Below are 11182 nucleotides of genomic sequence, written 5' to 3'. Positions count from 1 at the left end.
TAGTAGCTATATTCTTGTACATAGGAGCAGTATTATAGTAGTTATATTCTTGCACATAGGAGCAGTATTATAGTAGTTATGTTCTTGCACATAGGAGTAGTATTATAGTAGTAGTTGTATTCTTGTACATAGGAGCAGTATTATAATAGTTATATTCTTGTACATAGGGGGCAGTATTATAGTAGTTATATTCTTGTACATAGGGGCAGTATTATAGTAGTTATATTCTTGTACATAGGAGCAGTATTATAGTAGTTATATTCTTGCACATAGGAGCAGTATTATAGTAGTTATGTTCTTGCACATAGGAGTAGTATTATAGTAGTAGTTATATTCTTGTACATAGGAGCAGTATTATAATAGTTATATTCTTGTACATAGGGGGCAGTATTATAGTAGTTATATTCTTGTACATAGGAGCAGTATTATAGTAATTATATTCTTGTACATAGGGGCAGTATTATAGTAGTTATATTCTTTTACATAGGAGCAGTATTATAGTAGTTGTATTCTTGGATATAGGGGGTAGTATTATAGTAGTTGTAACATACCTGGCGGCGTCCTTGCATGGTGGTCCATCTCCCACTGTGCAAGAGAGCGCACTTGATCTCCTGTCCAGAGTGTCTCTCTGGCTTCTCTCCATGCTGTCTGTTTGTGTCTGTCTCTGCTGCTTAAGGGCGGCGCCCGATCACTTCCTGCTTTTTGTACCTGCTGTGGGTCACACCCCTTGTGCGTCCTCAGCCTATTGCTGTCTGACACTTGGTATATAGCTCAGCAGCTCCCTTCTATTCCTGCCTGAGCATAAGTGTTTCTTTCAGTGTGTGCTTGCACTCTGAAGGTGCCAGGTCCCGTTCTGTGTTCTCTTGTCTGCCTATCCTGGAGGCTGTATTTCCAGGCCTGTCTGAACACGCTCCTAGCCTGTTCCTCCTGCCTTCTAGGGGCCGATTACCTAGACCTGTTCCTGTATCTTGTCTGACCTGTCTGAACACGCTCCTAGCCTGTTCCTCCTGCCTTCTAGGGGCCGATTACCTAGACCTGTTCCTGTATCTTGTCTTACCTGTCTGAACACGCTCCTAGCCTGTTCCTCCTGCCTTCTAGGGGCCGGTTCCCTTGACCCGCTCCTGTATCTTGTCTGTCCTGTCTGAACACGCTCCTTGCCTGTTCATCCTGCCTCTCTGGGGGCCGTATTCCCAGACCCGCTCCTGTATCCCGCTGCAGTGTCGGTCTCCTCCGTACACTCAGTTCCAGTCTGAACTCTCTCCTATCCTTTACCTGTTTTTCCTCTATGTCCGTTCCCTTCCTTTTTCTGCAGAGTCTGAACTCGTACCTAACTCCTGCTTGTTGTCTCTGTTCTCCCGTTTGTGAGTTTGTGGTCCACTCGCTACTTCACTGCAAGTACCCTGTGGGTGTCTGGCTCTGCCTTTCCCTTCCTGTCTGTTCCGTGTGAACAGAGCCCTGTCCCCCCTACTCAGCCTTGCCTGCTCTGACTCCTCTGGCCGCTGCTCCGGCAGTCCTGTCCTGCCCTGCTTCTGCCCGCTGCTCCGGCAGTCCTGTCCTGCCCTGCTTCTGCCCGCTGCTCCGGCAGTCCTGTCCTGCCCTGCTTCTGCCCGCTGCTCCGGCAGTCCTGTCCTGCCCTGCTTCTGCCCGCTGCTCCGGCAGTCCTGTCCTGCCCTGCTTCTGCCCGCTGCTCCGGCAGTCCTGTCCTGCCCTGCTTCTGCCCGCTGCTCCGGCAGTCCTGTCCTGCCCTGCTTCTGCCCGCTGCTCCGGCAGTCCTGTCCTGCCCTGCTTCTGCCCGCTGCTCCGGCAGTCCTGTCCTGCCCTGCTTGTGCTCGCTGCTCCTGCAGCCCCGTCCTGCTCTGTTCTTGCCCTCGCTGCTCCTGCAGCCCCGTCCTGCTCTGTTCTTGCCCACCGCTTCGGGCGTTCCCTCTCTGCTGTGGTTGTCTACCGCATCTGCGGTTCTGTGACCCAGTCTGTACTGGGTCTTAACCTTTCTGTGCTCCAGCCCGTCCTTTCGGCCAGTACCTCCCTGCCTGCATACTCGCCTGTATCCACCCATCTGCATACCAGCCGTGTTTGCTTATATCCACCAGTCTGTGCCAGCCTAACCTGCCTGTTCCTGAGTCCCAGTGTGTACTGGGTCCTATCCCGCCTGTGTTCCTACCTGCTAGTGCCTCCCTGTCTGCACTCTAGCTGCGCTTGCCTTTACCCGCCTGCCTGCATACCAGTCGTGCCTGCCTATACCCTCCAGTCTGTGTGCCAGCCTACCAGCCTGTTCCTGTATTCCCCTGTGTGGGTCAACAGCCGTGTCCGGGGTCTGTCCTGGAGTAGCACCTGGTCCCTCTGCTCGGTTCCTCCTTGGTGCACTGGCGTCGTATGCCGTCGTGCGACCCTGGTCGGATCGGGTGAATACTTAGTCACGCCCCTCCAGGCATTCACTCTCCGGCACGGTCCAGTGGAATCACTACTATCACACGCACACGCCGCTCAGCCCGGGCGTGTGCATAACAGCATGCTCAGGCCATGGTTCCCGTTGAGCCCCACGGCCTTCGCCCTCTGAGAAGTTTTCCAGCGAATATATGCATTAAAATAAATAAATAAATTTTTTTTCTCTTAGCTGAGTTCCAGGCGAAATTACGCACCGTCCAGATGGATCTATCAGCTCTCGTTCCTGCGGATCCGCCACGTTACTATGGGGATCCAAGACAGTGTCGTGCATTTGTGGAGCAATGCATGCTACACTTTAAGGCCTACCCTCTCTACTTTCCTTCCGATTGGGCTAAAGTGGCCTTTATGATGTCTTACCTGGCGGGTGATGCCTTGGAATGGATCAACCCCCTATATGAAACACAGGATCCGATCCTCCGGGACCTAATGGCCTTCCTGGTGGCCTTTCTAATGGTCTTCGATGATCCTAACCCGGAGGCTCCTGCTGAAGCTTCACCTCCCAATATCCCGGAGCAGCCCCGATGGGTAATGTGTGTGGGTAGCGCAATAGTCCTCCAGCCCAATGAGACTACTGCCCACCCAGAATCCTCACAGGGTGACTACGCTTTCCGGAATACTTCTCTCAACCTCAAGAGGCAGTCCAGACGTGCTAGACGTAGAGGCAAGCCGTCACGCCAGGGTCTGTCCTCCCTGAGACCTCCTGACCCCAACCTAGAAGTCCCTACTGAAGCTTCATCTCCCTGTATCCCGGAGAAACCCCAATGGGTAATGTGCGTGGGTAGTGCACCAGTTCTCCTGCCCGAAGAGACTTCTGCCCATCCAGACTCCACACAGGAGAACTTCCTGCACCCGGCATCAGATGCTTCTCTCTCTTTAACCGGTGTGCATGTCCAAGGATGCTCCAAAGCTGTGGTTACCTCTGAGTCTGTGCACCTCTACTACCTGGCGGAGGATCCCCTGTTGCCTCCTGAATCCTCCGGGATACCACTCGATGACAAATGGAGAGAGACTTCTCTACACCCGGTACTCAATACTTTGTCCGCTTCGTCCTGTGAGCCTGACAATGGGTACCCCAAAGTGGTAGTTACCTCCGAGTCTCTACACCCCTCCGACCAGGCGGAGGATCTCCAGTTGTCTCCTGAACCCTTCGGGGTGCTACCTGGTAACGAAAGGACAGAGACTCTCCTATACTCTGTACCTGATACCTCGCTCGCTTCGTCCAGTGAGTCCAACCTAGTGTACTCCGAAGCAGAAGTTACTCCCGAGTCTCTACACCCCTCCGACCAGGCGGAGGACCTCCAGTTGTGTTCAGAACCCTTCGGGGTGCCACCTGGTGGTGAATGGACAGAGACTTTCCTATACTCGGTACCCGATACCTCGCCTGCTTCCTCCAGTGAGTCCAACCTAGTGTACTCCGAAGCAGAGGTTACTCCCGAGTCTCTACACCCCTCCGACCAGGCGGAGGACCTCCAGTTGTGTTCAGAACCCTTTGGGGTGCCACCTGGTGGTGAAAGGACAGAGACTCTCCTATACTCTGTACCTGATACCTCGCTCGCTTCGTCCAGTGAGTCCAACCTAGTGTACTCCGAAGCAGAGGTTACTCCCGAGTCTCTACACCCCTCCGACCAGGCGGAGGACCTCCAGTTGTGTTCAGAACCCTTCGGGGTGCCACCTGGTGGTGAATGGACAGAGACTTTCCTATACTCGGTACCCGATACCTCGCCTGCTTCCTCCAGTGAGTCCGACCTAGTGTACTCTGAAGCAGTTGTTTTCTCTGAGCCTCTGCACTCTTCTGACCCGGCGGAGGACCTCCAGTTGTTTCCTGAATCCTCCGGGGTACCACCAGATAACAAAGAGACAGTGACTTTTCCTCATTATGTACCTGATAACCCGTCTATTTTTTCCTGTGAGCTTGACAAGATGTACCTCGAAGCAGAGATTACCCTCAAGTCTCTGTCCCCCTCCAACCCAGTGAACGACTGGTCCTCGAATTCCCTGCGGAAGATTCTGGCAGGCCTGAAGAAGAGGGGGCGTAAGGGGGGAGGTACTGTAACATACCTGGCGGCGTCCTTGCATGGTGGTCCATCTCCCACTGTGCAAGAGAGCGCACTTGATCTCCTGTCCAGAGTGTCTCTCTGGCTTCTCTCCATGCTGTCTGTTTGTGTCTGTCTCTGCTGCTTAAGGGCGGCGCCCGATCACTTCCTGCTTTTTGTACCTGCTGTGGGTCACACCCCTTGTGCGTCCTCAGCCTATTGCTGTCTGACACTTGGTATATAGCTCAGCAGCTCCCTTCTATTCCTGCCTGAGCATAAGTGTTTCTTTCAGTGTGTGCTTGCACTCTGAAGGTGCCAGGTCCCGTTCTGTGTTCTCTTGTCTGCCTATCCTGGAGGCTGTATTTCCAGGCCTGTCTGAACACGCTCCTAGCCTGTTCCTCCTGCCTTCTAGGGGCCGATTACCTAGACCTGTTCCTGTATCTTGTCTGACCTGTCTGAACACGCTCCTAGCCTGTTCCTCCTGCCTTCTAGGGGCCGATTACCTAGACCTGTTCCTGTATCTTGTCTTACCTGTCTGAACACGCTCCTAGCCTGTTCCTCCTGCCTTCTAGGGGCCGGTTCCCTTGACCCGCTCCTGTATCTTGTCTGTCCTGTCTGAACACGCTCCTTGCCTGTTCATCCTGCCTCTCTGGGGGCCGTATTCCCAGACCCGCTCCTGTATCCCGCTGCAGTGTCGGTCTCCTCCGTACACTCAGTTCCAGTCTGAACTCTCTCCCATCCTTTACCTGTTTTTCCTCTATGTCCGTTCCCTTCCTTTTTCTGCAGAGTCTGAACTCGTACCTAACTCCTGCTTGTTGTCTCTGTTCTCCCGTTTGTGAGTTTGTGGTCCACTCGCTACTTCACTGCAAGTACCCTGTGGGTGTCTGGCTCTGCCTTTCCCTTCCTGTCTGTTCCGTGTGAACAGAGCCCTGTCCCCCCTACTCAGCCTTGCCTGCTCTGACTCCTCTGGCCGCTGCTCCGGCAGTCCTGTCCTGCCCTGCTTCTGCCCGCTGCTCCGGCAGTCCTGTCCTGCCCTGCTTCTGCCCGCTGCTCCGGCAGTCCTGTCCTGCCCTGCTTCTGCCCGCTGCTCCGGCAGTCCTGTCCTGCCCTGCTTCTGCCCGCTGCTCCGGCAGTCCTGTCCTGCCCTGCTTCTGCCCGCTGCTCCGGCAGTCCTGTCCTGCCCTGCTTCTGCCCGCTGCTCCGGCAGTCCTGTCCTGCCCTGCTTCTGCCCGCTGCTCCGGCAGTCCTGTCCTGCCCTGCTTCTGCCCGCTGCTCCGGCAGTCCTGTCCTGCCCTGCTTGTGCTCGCTGCTCCTGCAGCCCCGTCCTGCTCTGTTCTTGCCCTCGCTGCTCCTGCAGCCCCGTCCTGCTCTGTTCTTGCCCACCGCTTCGGGCGTTCCCTCTCTGCTGTGGTTGTCTACCGCATCTGCGGTTCTGTGACCCAGTCTGTACTGGGTCTTAACCTTTCTGTGCTCCAGCCCGTCCTTTCGGCCAGTACCTCCCTGCCTGCATACTCGCCTGTATCCACCCATCTGCATACCAGCCGTGTTTGCTTATATCCACCAGTCTGTGCCAGCCTAACCTGCCTGTTCCTGAGTCCCAGTGTGTACTGGGTCCTATCCCGCCTGTGTTCCTACCTGCTAGTGCCTCCCTGTCTGCACTCTAGCTGCGCTTGCCTTTACCCGCCTGCCTGCATACCAGTCGTGCCTGCCTATACCCTCCAGTCTGTGTGCCAGCCTACCAGCCTGTTCCTGTATTCCCCTGTGTGGGTCAACAGCCGTGTCCGGGGTCTGTCCTGGAGTAGCACCTGGTCCCTCTGCTCGGTTCCTCCTTGGTGCACTGGCGTCGTATGCCGTCGTGCGACCCTGGTCGGATCGGGTGAATACTTAGTCACGCCCCTCCAGGCATTCACTCTCCGGCACGGTCCAGTGGAATCACTACTATCACACGCACACGCCGCTCAGCCCGGGCGTGTGCATAACAGTAGTTCTATTCTTGTACATGGTGCAGTATTATAGTAGTTATATTCTTGTACATAGGGGGCAGTATTATAGTAGTTATATTCTTGTACATAGGAGCAGTATTATAGTAGTTATATTCTTGTACATGGTGCAGTATTATAGTAGTTATATTCTTGTACATAGGAGCAGTATTATAGCAGTTAAATTCTTGTACATAGGAGCAGTATTATAGTAGATGAATTCTTGTACATAGGGGCAGTATTATAGCAGTTATATTCTTGTACATAGGGGGCAGTATTATGGTAGTTATTCTTATACATAGGGGCAGTATTATAGTAGTTAAATTCTTGTACATAAGAGCAGTATTATAGTAGTTATATTCTTGTACATAGGGGCAGTATTATAGTAGTTATATTCTTGTACATAGGAGTAGTATTATAGTAGTTATATTTTTGTACATAGGGGCAGTATTATAGTAGTTATATTGTAAGGTGCCCCAGCGAGGTAGTCGTGGGCGAGCTGTAGCCCCTGCTCGCTCTGGCACCCTACAGACAATACGTGTCCTCCCTCTGATGTGTGGCTCTGTACTGTATATGGTTCTCTCCACTTACTTCCAACCATCCGATCGCGTCTGTCTCCAGGCATTTCTCTTCTGGGACCAGGGCAGCAATAAGTTCAGAGGACACGAGGTTCTTAACCATAGCTTGGACTTTACTTGGGGAAGAGGAATATGTACAGTATTTACAGACAGATATAATGGATAAGGCCCGACAGGCTACATCTTCAGCCCTGGTTCCCTCTTTAAGTGAAGCATCTCTGTGACTCTAATCTCTAGCCCAAGAGACTCTTCTGCAATACCAACAGTGTTCGGGATCCAATATCTCCCCCACGTCTTAGCCTGGAGTCCTATTTATCTTCCACTGCTACCTGCAGACTAGAAGTGCCCCAGGTCCTCATATCTCCGTTGAGTTTCTCCGGCCGGCTAACAGGACTCTTGCGCAGGGAGACCTTTGCACTGGTGATCCCACTGTCTGAGGGTACGGAGCTCCCGTCTACCCTAGCAGCCACCATATAGTCAGGTTGCCCATACAGTTCACTGTCCTAACTCTTTCTACTCATCACTTCCTGCTTCTGGAAACTAAGCAGGGATTTTCCAAAAGTGCCCACCCTCTCTGGGCTGCCATCACACAACATTAACCCCATCACTGTCTGTAACACTGCTAGCAGACTCAACCTGACATCTGCACCCGTGACAGTGGCATCTTGTGGCTGGTTACAGGTACTGCAGCCCACAAGGAATTATGCCAGGAACAAGCTGTATAACACTCAAGGCTTGATCAGGGCACTAAGTTCCCCCCTCTACTCTAGTGACTAGCCCACTAGAGCTAACCCCTTAGCTTGGCCCACCAACAGTTTAGAGAGGTCTAACTACAGGAACACTTTCTTTAACTACTTCAGTGCCAAAGGAAGGCTATGTCCTTGCCCACTATTACATTCCCCCACACTTTAATGTTGGTCGTCCCCGACCATACTAAGCAATCAATACGGATCAGCAGCTATGACATCATATCACATTACTACATTTACTAAAACATTTTAGTACACGACTGGTCTTGAAGTCTTCTTCTTGAGTTGGAGACCGGCCCTTCTCGGTTAAGGGCCCCGGAACTGCAATTCAGAACAGTCCATTATCAACTTTCAAACAATGTCCATATTTTTAAGACAGGTCACACACCAATAGCCCTCAATCTCCTTTGAAGGCTGCATTCTGAGGCACACGGTCACAGGGAACACCCCGTGAGTCTCTTTTTTCTTGGCCCTAGCGGGGGTCACCGGTTCTTCCCGCTAGGCCGCAATTCTCTTAGGTTTAGAGGACATCCATCCTCAAGGTGTGCCTCAGTGCTGCAAATTCCAGCAGAAAAAGGTGCAAACCAACCTTCAGCTGTCTGCTGCTACTACAGGCCCACCTGGCCTCGAGGGTATCTCAAACAGTTCCACTGATTCCTTTTCAGGAAGAAAAAATAAACACACAGGCCTTCTGGCCATGAAGGTATCAACAGTCCTTCCTAGAATAACAAAGGCGCGGCGCATTAAACTTCGTTTCCTGAGACTCGACTGGTCTTCAGCCTTTAAATAGGGGTTCCTTGGAACTTGACCACTCAAAATAGCCTGCTGGATGAATCGAGTAACTGCAACTGCCCAGAGGGCACCTTGGTTACTGCTCAGGTGTCTCCTGGAATTTCTCCATCTTCTTCCAGACTCCTCTCAGGCAGAACCAAGGCACTTCCAGCTGAAGTTATCACTGGAACTACCTGCACATCTGCATCAGGCTCCCAGAGTGAAGTCAAGGCCCAAAGTCCTTCCTGAAGCTCCTCTACCATCTTCCTCCCCTCGGCATACCACCACTCTATGCTTCTGAGGAATTCACCGCAGCTTCTTTGGGTTGGCAACTGAGCAGCATGCAATAGTTGCTGGCCTGCGTCCGGCCTTACTGAACGGGATGGAGCTGAGGCTTGCATAACTTCTGCAGTGGGCTCCACCTCTTCTTGGTATTCTACAGCGGTCACGGACTCTCCAGTCCCCGAAGCGGTGTACACTGAGTGCCTCCCTTCAAGCTGAGCCACAATAACTGGGGATGGTAGTATCTCTGGAACTACTTGATCTCGGTGATCAGGTCCCCAGGGCAGACCAAAGACTCCAAGTCCCCGCCAGTACTCATCCACTGCATACGGGTCCCCATATTTACTCTCACCGCTCATGTCTTCCATCTCTTCGTCATCACCGCCAATCATCATTCTCAATACAGGCTGGGCTCTTGCCTCGTGATCACGGTGTGTCATCACAACTGATATCTTCCCCAGCTCCTTACCTCTCATGTGCTGGGATGAAAATGGCGCCGGTCGCTCTCTGACAACATGCTTCCTGCACGTCTGGCTCTGCCTCTTCCTAGGCCGAATTTCTGACGCGACCGCCGCGTCACGCATCACTCTCAGCGGCTCCGCCTTCAGCCGCGCCTCCTTCCTGGGCGCACTGATACTCACTGGACTGGACTTCACTCTGCGCCGCACCCTCTTCTTCACCGTACCTCCCATCCTGAGACGAATCTTCACCGCTGGGCCCATCCTCCTCTGGGCCGGAACTCGTAGGGGCTGGACATCTTTTCGCACTCTCTGGTGCCATCCACTCCCACGATAGGCGGTTCTTCTCCTATACTTTACCACCATTGTCGCCATCTTGGAATCCATGCTTCGGGCTGCCATCTTGGGCCGCATGCCTTCCAACACTTTCTCTTCAGTGTTCTGCGTCGGCTCTTCCCCGTTTTCTTCATGTGATGAGCTCGCATCCTGCCGACTACGCCAAATGTAAGGTGCCCCAGCGAGGTAGCCGCTGCTTGCTCTGGCACCCGACAGACAATACGTGTCCTCCCTCTGATGTGTGGCAGGGTATGTGGTGCTCTCCACTTACTTCCAACCATCCGATCGCGGCTGTCTCCAGGCATTTCTCTTCTGGGACCAGGGCAGCAATAAATTCAGAGGACACGAGGTTCTTAACCATAACTTGGACTTTACTTGGGGAAGAGGAATATGTACAGTATTTACAGGTAGATATAATGGATATGGCCCGACGGGCTATTATCTCCCTCACAGGCGCTGGCAACATCTTCAGCCCTGGTTCCCTCTTTAAGTGAAGCATCTCTGTGACTCTAATCTCTAGCCCAAGAGACTCTTCTGCAATACCAACAGTGTTCGGGATCCAATATCTCCCCCACGTCTTAGCCTGGAGTTCTCTTTATCTTCCTCTGCTACCTGCAGACTAGAAGTGCCCCGGGTCCTCAATATCTCCGTTGAGTTTCTCCGGCCGGCTAACAGGACTCTTGCGCAGGGAGACCTTTGCACTGGTGATCCCACTGTCTGAGGGTATGGAGCTCCCGTCTACCCTAGCAGCCACCATATAGTCAGGTTGCCCGTACAGTTCACTGTCCTAACTCTTTCTAATCATCACTTCCTGCTTCTGGAAACTAAGCAGGGATTTTCCTAAAGTGCCCACCCTCTGTGGGCTGCCATCACACAACATTAACCCCATCACTGTCTGTAACACTGCTAGCAGACTCAACCTGACATCTGCACCCGTGACAGTGGCATCTTGTGGCTGGTTACAGGTACTGCAGCCCACGAGGAATTATGCCAGGAACAAGCTCTATAACACTCAAGGCTTGACCAGGGCACTAAGTTCCCCCCTCTACTCTACTGACTGGACCACTAGAGCTAACCCCTTAACTTGGCCCACCAACAGTTTAGAGAGGTCTAACTACAGGAACACTTTCTTTAACTACTTCAGTGCCAAAGGAAGGCTATGTCCTTACCCACTATTACAATATTCTTCTACATAGGAGCAGTATTATAGTAGTTATACTCTTGTACATAGGAGCAGTATTATAGTAGTTATATTCTTGGATATAGGGGGCAGTATTATAGTAGTTATATTCTTGTACATGGTGCAGCATTATAGTAGTTATATTCTTGTACATAGGAGCAGTATTATAGTAGTTATATTCTTGTACATAGGGGGCAGTATTATAGTAGTTATATTCTTGTACATAGGGGGCAGTATTATAGTAGTTATATTCTTGTACATAGGGGGCAGTATTATAGTAGTTATATTCTTGTACATAAGAGCAGTATTATAGTAGTTATATTCTTGTACATAGGGGCAGTATTATAGTAGTTATATTCTTGTACATAGGG

This window comes from Phyllobates terribilis, unplaced genomic scaffold (genome assembly GCF_046119375.1).
Source record: "Phyllobates terribilis strain yellow unplaced genomic scaffold, ASM4611937v1 Scaffold_3__8_contigs__length_932513732, whole genome shotgun sequence".
NCBI classification, from domain to species: Eukaryota; Metazoa; Chordata; class Amphibia; order Anura; family Dendrobatidae; genus Phyllobates; species Phyllobates terribilis.
The sequence above is the reverse complement of the archived record's forward strand: the minus strand, read 5'-3'. Positions refer to the sequence as shown.